Below are 13,583 nucleotides of genomic sequence, written 5' to 3'. Positions count from 1 at the left end.
TTAAAAATATCAGATCAATGTAGGAGTCTTAATTTTAAGATTATGTTACAAACTTTTAAGAAGGGCACTGTAAGGCGTGTGCCCCCTAACTCCACAGACCAACCCACAGATATCTGCTAGCAATCAGAATGTTTTGTCTATTTTGTTTAGAAACAAACAAGAGGAAAACTGTTTGCAGTCATCTTAGCTTTTAGAGTGGAATGGTTGGCTCGTCTTGTGAAGTATAGGCAGCTTTCAAGAAGGAAATTCATGTATTATCCCTTATACTATTCGTCTCATCTATATCTGATTAAATTATTCATTCTTCCTATCTCAAGACAATATGGCCTGTCAAAATACAGGTTTGCAAGCAGAAAGTAGTATTCACTTTGCAGACACTTGCAGTTGTCCTGCGCTAGATCTTTAAGTAGTATACATTAATCATAGAAATCTGTCAGTAAATTAAGTCCTATATTTTGTCATCTGTGTGTCTTGAATTATTTCACGTATTTGAGAATTACATGGCTACTTATATTGTAATTTAAAAATTTGTACCCTTTAAAAGTTGGGAATAATTTAGAGATAAATGAATAACAACAAAAAAGAAAATATGAAACTTAACATGCGGTCTCAAAAACTTTAGAGTTAGAGTTATAATGCTAAAATTTTAGTAATGTAAATTGTTACATGGCATACTGATATCCTGTAAGAATTTTTTCTTTTCATCAGAGTATCGATAACGTCATCAAGATTTAAAAAATAGGTTACTGAAATTCACCCCCTTTTTTAATATATTATGTGATGTTATTTATCAGTTTTACACAATCTGTTCACTGAATATCAATACAAAGAAGTAAAAACGTTAAATGTGCTGAAAATCATGTGTCATAAAACAGAATCTTAACATTAGAATACATTAGAATACATTAAAATAAAGCTCATATTATATCACATTGCTATCAGAGCAACCTTGTATTCTTTACATTTCAGTTTCATCAGCCTACAGACAGGAAATAAATAGGTTTTCTACTTATTTTGCTCTACTCTCCTTCCAATCATCTCCTTTCTACCAATGATAAATCAGAACCTAATCTTAACAAATGCACATTGTTTTAAAATCATTTGATGTTCATTTCACCCTTGCAGCAATTTATTAACTTAAGATGAAAAGGAGATAAAGAGTGTGTTTAAATATCCATCAGAAATAATACTGTGATATGAATGAGTTGTAAGAGCACCCTACCACTGCATTCTTCACATTGTCAGTACATTCAGCCATTGCTCAATGCTATGACACACTAAGAACTTCTTGTGACACTGCTCCATGATAAGTTGAGACTGTTTAATTTTTAATGAAAAATATCTGTCTTCTTACGGATTCAGACTCCTATCTGGAGTCCCTCAGAAAAACAAATTCCAGAGATTTTCCTGAAACTTACTTGAACAATTCATTCCATTATTTCTGTGCTCAACTCAGTAATGAAGATACATTTATAAAATTTACCTCCAGAACATCAATGCACAACTAAAGACAAAAATATGTGACAGTGAGCATTAAAATCCAGTAACTGGTCAAGAGTCAACTATTTAATAGCACATGAACTTGTTATTTTTCCCCGTCCAACTTAAAAGCATGACCTCTTCCTGATTGCACAACTCCTCCCAGAGGAAGTGGCAGGAGTTTCCTCAGGTTTATTCTAGGAGATAGTACTCTCATATCATCAATCGATGCTTGCAAGAAAACTGACAACAGTGGTTCCTCATTTGTTGACAGAAGAAGTATTTGCAGCTTTTAAGTCCATGGGCAGAAAGGGTGGTTATTTCTCTAACGTAATAGAAATAACAGAAGAAAATACCCAGCTCACACCTGACTGTGGGTTCTGCAGACCTAAGGATCATTCTATTAAAGTCAAAGCCCATTAACAGTGTGTAAACAACATCTTAGACACTGACTGTTCATGTTGAATATATTTTTAAATGTTTTCAGTTTTCATTCAAGGCAGAAATGTCAACACTTTTGCCAGACAGTAAAGGGCAGACATTAAAGGGTGCTACAATCTTGAGGCTGCCATCTGGTATGTTTGAGTGCCAGTCCTGATGGAAAGGAGAGGTGATACTTAAGAAGGATGCAAAAGGATAGGCAGTGGGAGGGATTGAAGGGGGAGAGGCTTTGTCAGGAATTTCTGTTGCTCTTTCACATTAACTTTTCACTAAAATCTTGCACATAGATGATAATTTTTTATTTTTTTGTTCGGGAGATCAAAACTGCTGACCTCTCAAAATCTGCTTGTTATCTTATGAAATCTCAGTGCCTTATACATGTGATTCAAATACAAATAAAGGATTCATGGCATTTGTAACATCTTCTACAGAAGGCATATTGATGGAGATTCATGAGTCACAAACAAATTGCACATGTGAAAGCAAACTGTATTGGAACACATTGCACTTCCATCCAGAGGCTGCTTTATGAAGCTAAATACTGTGGCTTACTATGGCATTCTTATGGAGGAAAATCATATTTTAAATGGTGGTGGACTGTATTCTCTGTCACAAATGGATGAGGAAAGTTCTTTCCTTTTCCTCTGTTGCCAAAATACAGGAGAAGTATCACCATCCCAGCAGCATGGAAAAGGTTTGAGAATCCTGGAGAATGCAGATTGTGTTCTTTCCTCACCCCTGTACTTATGCTTATAGCATGTTCCAAAGTCATGCTCAGGTAAGCAGGGATGGGGAAGTCAGAATATATTTTATCTTTTCTGTTAAATATTAGTGGTTGTATTTCCCTTTATGGCCAACCACTTTCATCCTTAAAACATCAAATGTACGTTTACATCCAGAGAGAGTTGGTGAGCTTCTGAAGTTCTAGCTGTGATGACAGATACTTGGAATAATTTTGCCCAAAACTTGGGAATTATTTGCCAGATACTAACCATTTATTCCCCTAATGAAAGCAGATAGATACCTAAAGGCTAACCGCTTTCTAGAAAGAGTTGTCCCTTACAGTATGGTAAATCAAAGTTCAGAATAAATTGTACTTCAGTAGATTAAGATACTTAACTGGATACTAGTATATTTACTGTTATAGCTGAAAGAAAAGACAATAAATATGAAAAGCATTAGACCAAGAAGTGAGATGTATAAATCAGATCAAAATCAACAGGCTACTTAGTGCTGCAAACTCAACCACTACAGACAGAGGTTTCCATTTGATTTTTACCTCAAAAACTGAGTTTAAATATCTTTCAAGATAGATCATTTGAAAAATGATGCAAAATTAACTGGTAAGCTAGTTACAATCTGCAGATTATTTCCATCACTTTGCAGACTGATCATATTTTTAAAGTGAAAATCTGGGGTGTTGTGTTCAGGGGTTCTCAGGGAAACATTCTGGCACTGGGAAAAGGAAACTGCCCAGGAATTTAAAGAAAAAAAAGGCCACTCTTCATCTCACTTTCACTGCTAAAATAGAAAACTGGGACAGTTTGTAGTAAGGACAAGTTGGGATAAATTTCCATCACTGTATCACCTCTCTGTGTCTCCACTCCCAATCTCATTCATTCACATCTAGCTCAAGTCTTGCCCTCTTGTGTCAACACACATGTAAACAATGTCAGTTTTGACAACACAACTCAAACATTCTTAACTCAGTCTCCTGTGATTTTCCAGTCATTAGCCTAAGGATCTCTAACAGAAATTAAGCTCTCACTTCAGAAATACATCCCCATTTCACAATATGATTTTTTTCTTCCTCTTTTTCAATCATTTTGCTCTCAGGACCAACACTTCCATCACTTGTCACTTTGAGGCTCAGCATACTATTTTTTTCTGTCTTTTCCTATGTCCTTTTCCACGATCAAAGCCTTTCCTTTGGCTTCTAAACTTATTTTCCTTTATTATTAAGTCCGTAACTCACCATACCTCTACATCTTACATATGCACACCCACTGTCTTTTACTCCCTCTTACTGACTGAAAAGGCTGAACATATGGCTATAAAGGCAATAATGATTTTTCTGTACAGGGAGGTTACCTATATGAGTTACAGATTTTATCTTTCTCCCCAACTTTCTACTAAATTGTTGTAATATGTTTCACAGATTTCACAGAATTGATGATTCTGAGATTCACAGGAAGAAGAATATACACATTACTACCAAATTTTAATGTATTCTCAAGGAAGAGATAGTAAGCATTAACAAAAGAATTATCTTCCAGGAAAACTGACTAGAGTGGTAATAGAATAGGAATGCCAAGTTTTCTCCAGCTGCACCTTGGAAAATGTATTAAACTTGAGAAGAAAGTAACTGGCAACCCACCACAGAAACATCATCAATTTATAAGTGGTCTTATACAATAAATGCTCAAAAGTTAGATTTTCAGGGAGTACATGATATTCAACAAAACATGATGTTTGACATAATTTTCAACAAAACTGCAGAAAACTTTGATTAATTGTCAGAACACGAACACAGTCTCTTCAGTGCAGTACAGTCTATTCAGTCACCAACAGTGCAAAATCTGAATGCCTTGGAATTCAGCAGAAATAAAAATCCACTGACTTTTATAAGGTTTTACATCTCCACAGTGTCAGCATCCAGAGTAGAAAATGCAGACTTTAAAATTTAAATTTGAACAATAGATGAAGAGCTGCAAAATCAGGGAATTGAAGTCTCAATCAAAATCATGGTAACTTTTATCCTACAAGTTTTTAATCTGCTCCTTTTAATATTTGATATTAGTTTACAGGTTATCTTATTTGGAAAGTACTTCATTTAATTTGCATTCAATTTAATATAGTAGTTGTTCTAAAAGTAGGTTGCAGGTTGATAAATGCTGATAAATATTTATTCCAACTGTGTTATTGTGGTTTAAACATTTAGCAGGAAGGACTTTTAGGAAATTCAAGAAGGAAATAAAATGTAGAAATAAAAATAAGCTAATCCAAATACAGGCATGTTAGTATGAGGAAGTTGTGGAGTCTCCATTTGTGGGCATAATCAACACAAGGCTGGATACCTGGAAAACCTGCTCTAGCTTGAGCAAGGAGTAGGACTTGACATCCCTTTCCACATCAACTATTCTGAGATTCAGTGATCCCAGCTAATTCTTTCTACATTGTTGCTGACCTGAACAGGAAATCTTTGATGTGTTCCTTATTATCTTGGTCTCAACATATGTTCTTGCATGGGGCTGTTTGTAACTTACTGAAAATGATGAAGACACTGCATTTCCAGCAGAAATAGGCAAGGAAATTAACTTCTCAGATGGTATAACGAAAGGATTGTCTCTCTGTGCCCATCTGAAATTTCATTTAACAGCTAAGGTTTACAGTCAGTTTAAAATTACAGTAATCAATTCCTTTATTGGCTTTTTGCAAGTGAAAATAATATTGGAAGCGTTGATGACATTTTTGATTTTCCATTACACATAAATACTTTGGTGGAATAGAAGCTATGTGAATCTGGGCCTTTGACTATACCTATGTAAAGCTATATCAAAACAAAGAAAAAAATATATGCTAAAACCATGTGGTGATTAAGAAGTCAAGAAGTTGTAAAATAATTTTGTAAGTATTAAGGAAGACTATACAAGAAATCAAAGCTTTGAAAGAAATTAAATTGGTCAAATATTCATGAGTAGCTAGGGAACAATGATTTCACTAATTTGAAAGAGTTTGGGCCTGATTTTTCAGAGCACTTAAAATAACAAGCATAGATCCAACTCATTTCAGTCACAGCTGTGATCATTTGGCAGTTCTATGTATCTGCCAAAGATGACTCAAATAGGTACCCAGAAATGTGGCCATTTTTAGCTGCCATTAGCAGCCATATGGCAAAATTTTGGTTTAAGCGACTCCATTACCATCACATTAGAATTTTGTGGTAGATTCAGTTCACACTGTCACAATTCAGTCACTCATCCTTCACCTACCAGTTCCATGCTCCTACAGACTTTCCGAGTTGCACGATGGATAAATCAGTTTTCTTTTGATAATTTATTCTCTTTCATAGTTTATCCTTGATATACTCCCAGAACAGAGTGTAATGTATTTAATTAGGCAAAATGTGAAGAAATTCTACCATGAGCAGGTAAATAGGGACTATAACCTAAAACTTACACATCAGGGCTGAACTGACTGCTGAATCAATCTCATTTCTTGGATTTCCCAGGTTTTTGGGTTTTTTTTTCGGATTTTTTTTTCCGTTTTCTTTTCCTAAGTTTCTAGCTAAGAAAATTATCATCCTTGCATATTACCACCAGTACAGAAATTCAACTGATGCTATAGCCATTGTCACAGCACGCTTTTCAGATATTTTTTTCATAGCAGAATAATTCTGGAACAATAAAAAAGGAAATAGTATACTTATGTCAGTGAATTGCTACTAGTGAGTTTGTGGTCTTAGCAGACTTGTATGCAGTTTGTCACTGACATTCCTGAACTTCTTTAGGTGTTGAGCTGGTCTCTGTAAAAACAAGTGCATCATACCATTCGGGCCTACTAGCTGATGGGTGGAGATGAAGCATGCCTAGCACTCACAGTGCCCTGCACTGTGAAGCTGATGTGTGCCTAGTGTTCAGGAAATTATATTGCCTAATTCTAAAAAGTTCTTCCTAAGATCTAGAATGTGATATTAATTAGTACAAGATAAACTGTAATACCTAGAGCAGGCAGATTCAATCTACAGAATGTGGCCCAGCAGAGCTTGCAGTGTTGCCTGCCCCTCGCCCCACAGCATCATGGAGGCAGCTCTGCCCTACTGAGTAGCCTGGTCTAGCCCTGGGTGCATAGCCATCGCTCAGCAACATCCAAAAAGCGGCCTGCAGTTGGCACTGTAAGGAATCAGGACTCGGGGAGAGCACAGAGCAGTGCCAGCTCAAATTATGACAAATAATGTATGCATTTTGAAACTCTGGCTAAATAAAATCCTGTAAACAGTGAAAAATATGCGGCATGGCTTTCTGGTTTGTTAAAGGAATTTGAATAGGGTTCAAGATTGCTGAAAAAAATCATCAGGTTTTTTTGTATATTTGCAACTCCATTTTCATTTGACATACTTACATGACCTGCAGATTTTCAGATGGAGCTGAAAGGAAAAATTGATTGTAACTCTTTACTAGAGTTTTGTAAGATCTATCTTACCAGAGAAAAATATCCCTTGCTTCAGATTCATGTCTTATTTACGCCAGCACTTTTTGTAGTACATACATTTATGAACAACTATTTTCAAGGATTTTGAAAATAGGTCCTCCCTCCTTACTTTTCCTTCTTCAAGGAAGAGTAAAATTTCATCAAAAATCTCTGAGCATTGAGAATTGCAGCCACTTCTGTTGAACTGGAATGATCTATTAGTTTCACAAAAACAAGGTCAAATATTTCACTAGTTTTATGGTGTTTTTTGTTTGTTTGTTTTTCTCTCTCTTTTTTAATACTTTAGTACAAAAAAAAAAAAAAAGAATTTTTTGCTTACATACATTAACCATATCATTTATTTTATATGTAGCCCAAGACAATTCCTCCTCACTCAGGAAGTGGCCCAGGAAAGCCAATAAGTTGAACACATGATCTACAGGTTCATAATCTGACTGTATCTAACTGGACAAAATTTAGATTTCTGTTCCAAAGCATTTATGAGCTAATAATTTCACATTACACCTGTGAGATTTTTATAATGTTAACAAATATTTTAAAAGTTCTTATCGTCCAACTTCTGACATGAGAATTTCAGTTCAGATTTTAAAAATTTAGCAAATTTAAATGCAAATCAAAACTGAATATTAAAAGGACAGCAATAAGCCTATATATCTTCTAAAATTACTGTATTTTATGTGTAGGAGCACGTGTGAAAATGATCATATAAAATTACTGCTTTTTTGTTAGTCTACTTCTTACTCACTTTTTTAATGTGTGTGTATGTATGTGACTCCATATTGTCAAGGAACTACTCTTGCATAAGTAATTCAATAAAATATTAAAGGAAAGATTGAGAAACCTTTTAGTTTTCTATATGGAATAGATACATATTCTCAAGCAGAAAAACATGACTTTCTCAAATGATGAGTAAATCAAAGACTGGTGAAGAAGTTTGGTATTGTTGTGTTTCATTATATTAATAATATTTTATAATTTATGGTAGTGATGCATAACCTTTCATGCATGTTTACAAAGTAATGATATAATTGTTCATGCATACATGATAATTAAATGTCTTGATGTTTACAATTAGATGTAATAACATAAAGATGGTCTGAACATTTGCCAATGTATCCTCTATCTGGATCTTTTAAAAATAATATACAGTAGCAACTAATTAGGTGACTAATCTTTATGGCAATTTACAAATGGTCTGTACAGTACACATACAAGCAGATATACATAAACACATTAACATTCTTACCTTTCTAAACATAATTAGTCGGATAAAGTCAGTGCCTTACTTCTGTTTAAGGCATACTATTTTTACAGAACACCTGACTAGATTTAAATTGAAATATAATGTAAATAACTGTGAAATACTTTATAGTATATTTTAAATTATTTGACCTTACAAAAATTTTCTTAGCACTGTGATTTGTATGTACATCTTAGACTAGCAGCATGAATCAATCAACTCCTGTAGAGGAATGACAAAAAAGGTCATTTGTATGTCTGACATAGAATTTACATAAGAATAGATGGTTTTTTTTGTATTTCAATAAAGAGAAAGGTGTTTCTTTTTCTCTGAGACAGAAAACTTTGAAAGATTTTTTCTTGTAGTGACATTATAAAGAACAAAATGCTGTAAGTACTGTTGCTTCAGAAAAATGTGCAACACAATTTTTAACCATTGCAATTAATCACAATTTCATTACAGAAAAGGGATAAATCATAGGCTATTTAAGTATCTACAAAAGAATACTAATATATTTCTCTTTTCAAATGCTCTTTTTGCAAAAGCTTGGTTTAAGTTTTCAAGGGTTGGAGATTAACGTGGCTGCTGCACATTTCTGAACAAACAAACAGTTTATTAAAACTGACCTGTAGGAAACTTGAACACAGCAGGAACTTAATAACCTTTGTTCATTGCAGCTTTACAGAACCTAGAAAAGGGGACAGTGCGTAAGTACTGCTTAATACATTTGATATGTTACAGTTGTAAAACTGTAACCATGAGCAGCTAATCTAATTTAAAAAAAAATCAGAAGTGATTATTAAGCTTCAAGGGAGCTGTGAACAAGTGTTAGTGATTGAAGAATAGGTGGGACTTCCATTCAAACAGTCAAATTAAGTGATCAGTCCCTATTTAGGAGCCTCTGCAATATATTTTATGCCCCAGGGAATCTAAATCCAACCAAGAGCTATGGCCTGTGGTTGTTCTGCCTACATTTGCAACAGCTTGAGGTATGCCATCTCACATGGCTTAGGGAAATTGCTGCCAGCATAAACCAAATAATTCCCTCCCTCTTGCCCTCAAGAATAGCTGGAAAGTGTAATCTCTCATTATCAAACCTTCTGCTTTATTCTGTCCTGTTATAGCTCAGTGTCATAGGCCTTGTTCACAGTCATTTCATCTTATTTTTTTTAATGTGACAGAACTGCATTCAGCAATCATAAGCTTGACAGATACATATCTGTAAAAGAAAAAATATGAAGGGTAAATAGGTAAGGATTTCATTCAAGTTTAATACAAAGATATGTACATTTTTGCCCACGTATGTTCACACATCTCATCTGAACAGAGAAAATATTATGATATAACTTTGTATATTCTTCCTTAGAGTAATAAAGGTGGCATCTTTCTTGAAATTTCCTTGTATTTAGTAGCCATTCTCTTAATTCTAATAATTTCTTCAAACATATTCTTTTCACTAGCTTCAAATTTAATCAGTAAGATCAGACCTTGAATTTCAGCTCTGTCAGGAACATTGTATCTGTAGCTAAGTCTGCTGTAAACTAATAAATGAGTAACCTTTTTCTACTGTCATATACCAACCCAAAAGCATTATTTTATTGTTCATTGTTCATACTGAAAATCTAGCATATATTTACCCAGATAAGGACTTCCAGTTGTAATTACTCAACCTTATTCAAATTACTTCACCTAAATCTAATTAGCAACAGGAATGCCTTGGTGCACCAATCTCACTAGATCTCAGTAACCTGAAAACATTAGGCTTCACACCTTTTCTTCTCCTGTTACATAATCCTGAAAACGCTAGAATGATACAGGAGAACTGAGTTCATGAAGCTTCATAATATTAGTACTGAACTGGAAAGGATGGAGTGATGAAACAGAATAGCAAAGCTTCTCTACAGAAAATCTGAGAAATGTTTGGGAATGTTATATATTTACACATGCTAAGAAATATGCTCAATTTATGGCTATTAGAACTGAGTGATGTTAAGCTAAGCTTTCACAATTACTTAAACTGACAAAGCAAGTCTACTAAGAGTTGAAAGCCCTACGACTGCAAAATGTCTTCAGCAGATCTCTTCCTTCTTGATCTGTAGGAATATTCTATGTTAGTCTAATAAGTAAGAACAAGATCTTTCTTTCTGTGTAGCAAGGGAAAAGAGAGAGGATATGTTCCAATATCATAAAGCAGCTGTGTTACAAAAGACAGAACCAAAATACTGAAGCTGAAAAAATCTGGAAAAAGTACCGTGCTCTATGCTTTTTAGCAACTCACTTTTCTGAGAGCATTCATATATCCATACCCTAATGGTTGGACATAAGACAATGTACAGTTTTTTGTTTTTTTTTTTGTTCTGTTTGTTTTTTTTTTTTTTTTTTCTTTTTAGATAGATAGAGTGTTGTGTAACTATTAAGAATAATGACGAGAAAAGAACAGGAGAAAAAAAAGATATCCCTGAATTTAAATACCTCAAAATATATTCTGAAAGTTAACAAGAAGGTCAGTGTTCTTTTCTTTGAAGTGAGACACAAGTTTTCAAGAAGATATCAGATGAAAAAGAAACGGTAAAAGATTTACAAACACGGTGATATCTGATCCCTTGAACACAGTGCTATCATATTCACATATGAATATTTTGGAACCCATCAATGCTAGTTGCTTCCACCTTCATCTCTTTTGAGCAAACTCATTTAATAACAACTCGAGTCAAACCTTTCCCTTTCTCTCTACCTCCCCTAAGCCTGGACTGATTTTGAATAAGCCCGGCTTATTTTCCCCCCAGGTATCTAGAAGCCATTTAAGATGAAGTGAGTAAACGGAATGCCTGGGTTAGACTGTCTTCCACACTCAATTATTGCATATTAATTCATTTCTACTATGCATATCTGTTCTTTCTGGTGTTGTACTCTGTTTTCTGGAATAATTTTAATGGACACCTACATCGTCCAAGTTAACTTACTGGACTTATTTGACTCTTCATTAGTTTTACTGCATTTAATCAGATCAGAGACAATGATAAATGAAAGAAACTTTAAATACAGTAAACAATTTTATTATTCTTCTATTAAATATAATTACTTATTTATCTGTCTTTATTGACACTTAACAGATGCCCATTTACAAAGTGGTAAAACTTTCTGAAAAGTATAAATATACCTTGCTGTGTTTTAAGTGCCAAATCATACTTTAAGGTTCATTAAGGATTATGATATGTTTTCTATTAAAATGAAAGCATCTTTAAAACCAAAAATTACTTGCTTGTGAAGCAGGATTATTAAATCATTTCAACTTCTCCGTGCTGATTTCAGCAATAAGCAAAAGGAAACTTCTGTAGGAAACAGAGTAGTAGTTGCAACCAAATGTTTGTTCCATGTCCTCAGTTTTATTTTATTTTTTCTTTTTAAAATTGCACACACACAGACAAATATCATAAGGAACTGCCACCAATGCAGACAGTGTGATTAACACTCTGTGCCCAGTATGGCATTTACTACTCACCATATTAACTAGGGCTGTTTAAACTTTCCCTATTATGCCAGTCATTTCAAAGCTGCTATTGTGGAAAGCCAAACATCTTATATTTAAATCAAAAGCCATTTGTCCAACACATTCACTTTCCTTTGCAACTATGCAGAAACTTGCAGTGACATTTCACCAGAAATAAGATTTTGTTCAGAGAAAAGTTAGTCTCTGATTAACAGTCATTTTGAGGAAGAACATATTGATAGTTCAATATTGAGTTATATTTAATATTTAGGTTATACCTGACAAAGCTGAAGTTTGATGGTCACTATAGCATTTGAACATGCAAATATACCCAGGTGAAGATATGTATTATTTAGAAATGATGTCTAGATTACTGACCTCTTCTGTTAATTTTTTTTTTTTCCTTGCCAAGAGGAATTTGGTTTCTATTCTGCTATTTGACCCCACCACATACTTGCATAGCAAAGTAGATGATCTGTATGGATTGCCAGACTACAAACAAGATCAAAATTTGTCTGGCGTAATACGTCATTATGACACTTTCCTTGCAATATTGTTACATAGTGCTATATTTTGCAATGACATCTGCTTCTATTCTCAAATGTCTGTGTTTCTCTATGTGAAGTTTAAGATTTATTATGAACTAAACTTTGGAATGTGAGAACATGGCTATATGAACAACCAATCCTGTAGACATAGATTACATAGACTCCTGTAAATCCATTATGTAATTCAGCTTTTATACTAAGGTTTCTACTTGAAGTTGTGCGTGGTTTTAGAGATTTAAACATTTTTTGATCTTACAGTTTTTGTATGTATCTTTCTATGCAGATGTTTTGCAGTGCAAAGGAGAATCTGAAGAGCTCAGTCCTCCATCCTATGTTGGATGAATAGTTTCTGCTTTTACTGACTGTGGTGCAATTTTTAAATAAACCAAAATTTAAAATGAACCTGAATAGTTCCTTGATAATTTTGTTAAAATGGATTCTTTCCCTTCACAAAAATAATGTGATTTTTTTTTTTTACTTCAGTTTTTATTGTGAGTCATATTTAGGAGGAAATCTGGACAATATTAAAAACTCTCTTTATTTAATTTTATTTAAGTGGCTATTATAAGTACTTCATCAGATATTAAGAACTCTTGAGTATTTCCTTTTAGAGGACTGTGGAAAATAAATAATGTCTAGAAGCAAATACAGGAAACTTCTTCTGTGTTTCAAGTGATTAGAATCACACAAGCTAGGCTTTAGCTACAGAGGTCTGCTTGATACTAGAGATAAGACCAATATTGGGAACACAAAAAATGACTTTATAATACTGGTCATCATTAGTTCATCAGAACACCCATGATTGATGGTTTCTGGATAAAGGTATGTAGTGAGGAATTTTTTTTTTTTTTCATTTGCCCCATATTTTAAAGAACATATCAGAATGACACTACAAACATCACATAATTAAGCATTATAGATTAATTTACACATTGCACATTGCAAAATTGCACATTGCACATTGCAAAAACCACTATGTATTTGTTTGAATGACTCAAGTTTAAGACCATGGACGTTGCCAAAAAGGGGCCTGCCACTGGCCAAAGCTGAGCTGTTGAGTGATACTAATTGTACCTCTATGAGAGCAGATTTAGGAAAGCAAAAAAAAAAAAAAAAAAAAAAACTGCTGTGCAGCAGCATCTGGGAGAGAGAAAATGTGACAGAGAGAATCCCA

The 13,583-nt window shown here is 34.0% G+C and overlaps 1 protein-coding gene across 4 annotated transcripts in view; it reads right to left on the bottom strand.

Moving 5' to 3' along the window:
• LOC116216677 (uncharacterized) overlaps window positions 1-13,583 on the bottom strand; it is a 201,823-nt gene that overhangs the window by 27,850 nt on the left and 160,390 nt on the right. For 2 of the 4 annotated variants that reach the window (XR_014883616.1, XR_014883617.1), the window contains 2 exons: window positions 9,469-9,590; window positions 8,998-9,059 (listed from right to left, as the gene is read on the bottom strand). The exons of 1 other annotated variant lie outside the window; for it this stretch is intronic. The gene's annotated coding sequence lies outside the window, so the exon portion shown is untranslated. Of the gene's footprint in view, window positions 1-7,041; window positions 7,067-8,997; window positions 9,060-9,468; window positions 9,591-13,583 lie in introns of all 4 variants that reach the window. One more of the 4 variants, XR_014883615.1, reaches the window with a different exon arrangement.

The sequence above is a fragment of the Meleagris gallopavo genome, chromosome 5, assembly GCF_905368555.1.
Source record: "Meleagris gallopavo chromosome 5, MGAL_WU_HG_1.1, whole genome shotgun sequence".
Taxonomy (NCBI): domain Eukaryota; kingdom Metazoa; phylum Chordata; class Aves; order Galliformes; family Phasianidae; genus Meleagris; species Meleagris gallopavo.
This window is presented reverse-complemented; position numbering and strand designations above follow the sequence as displayed.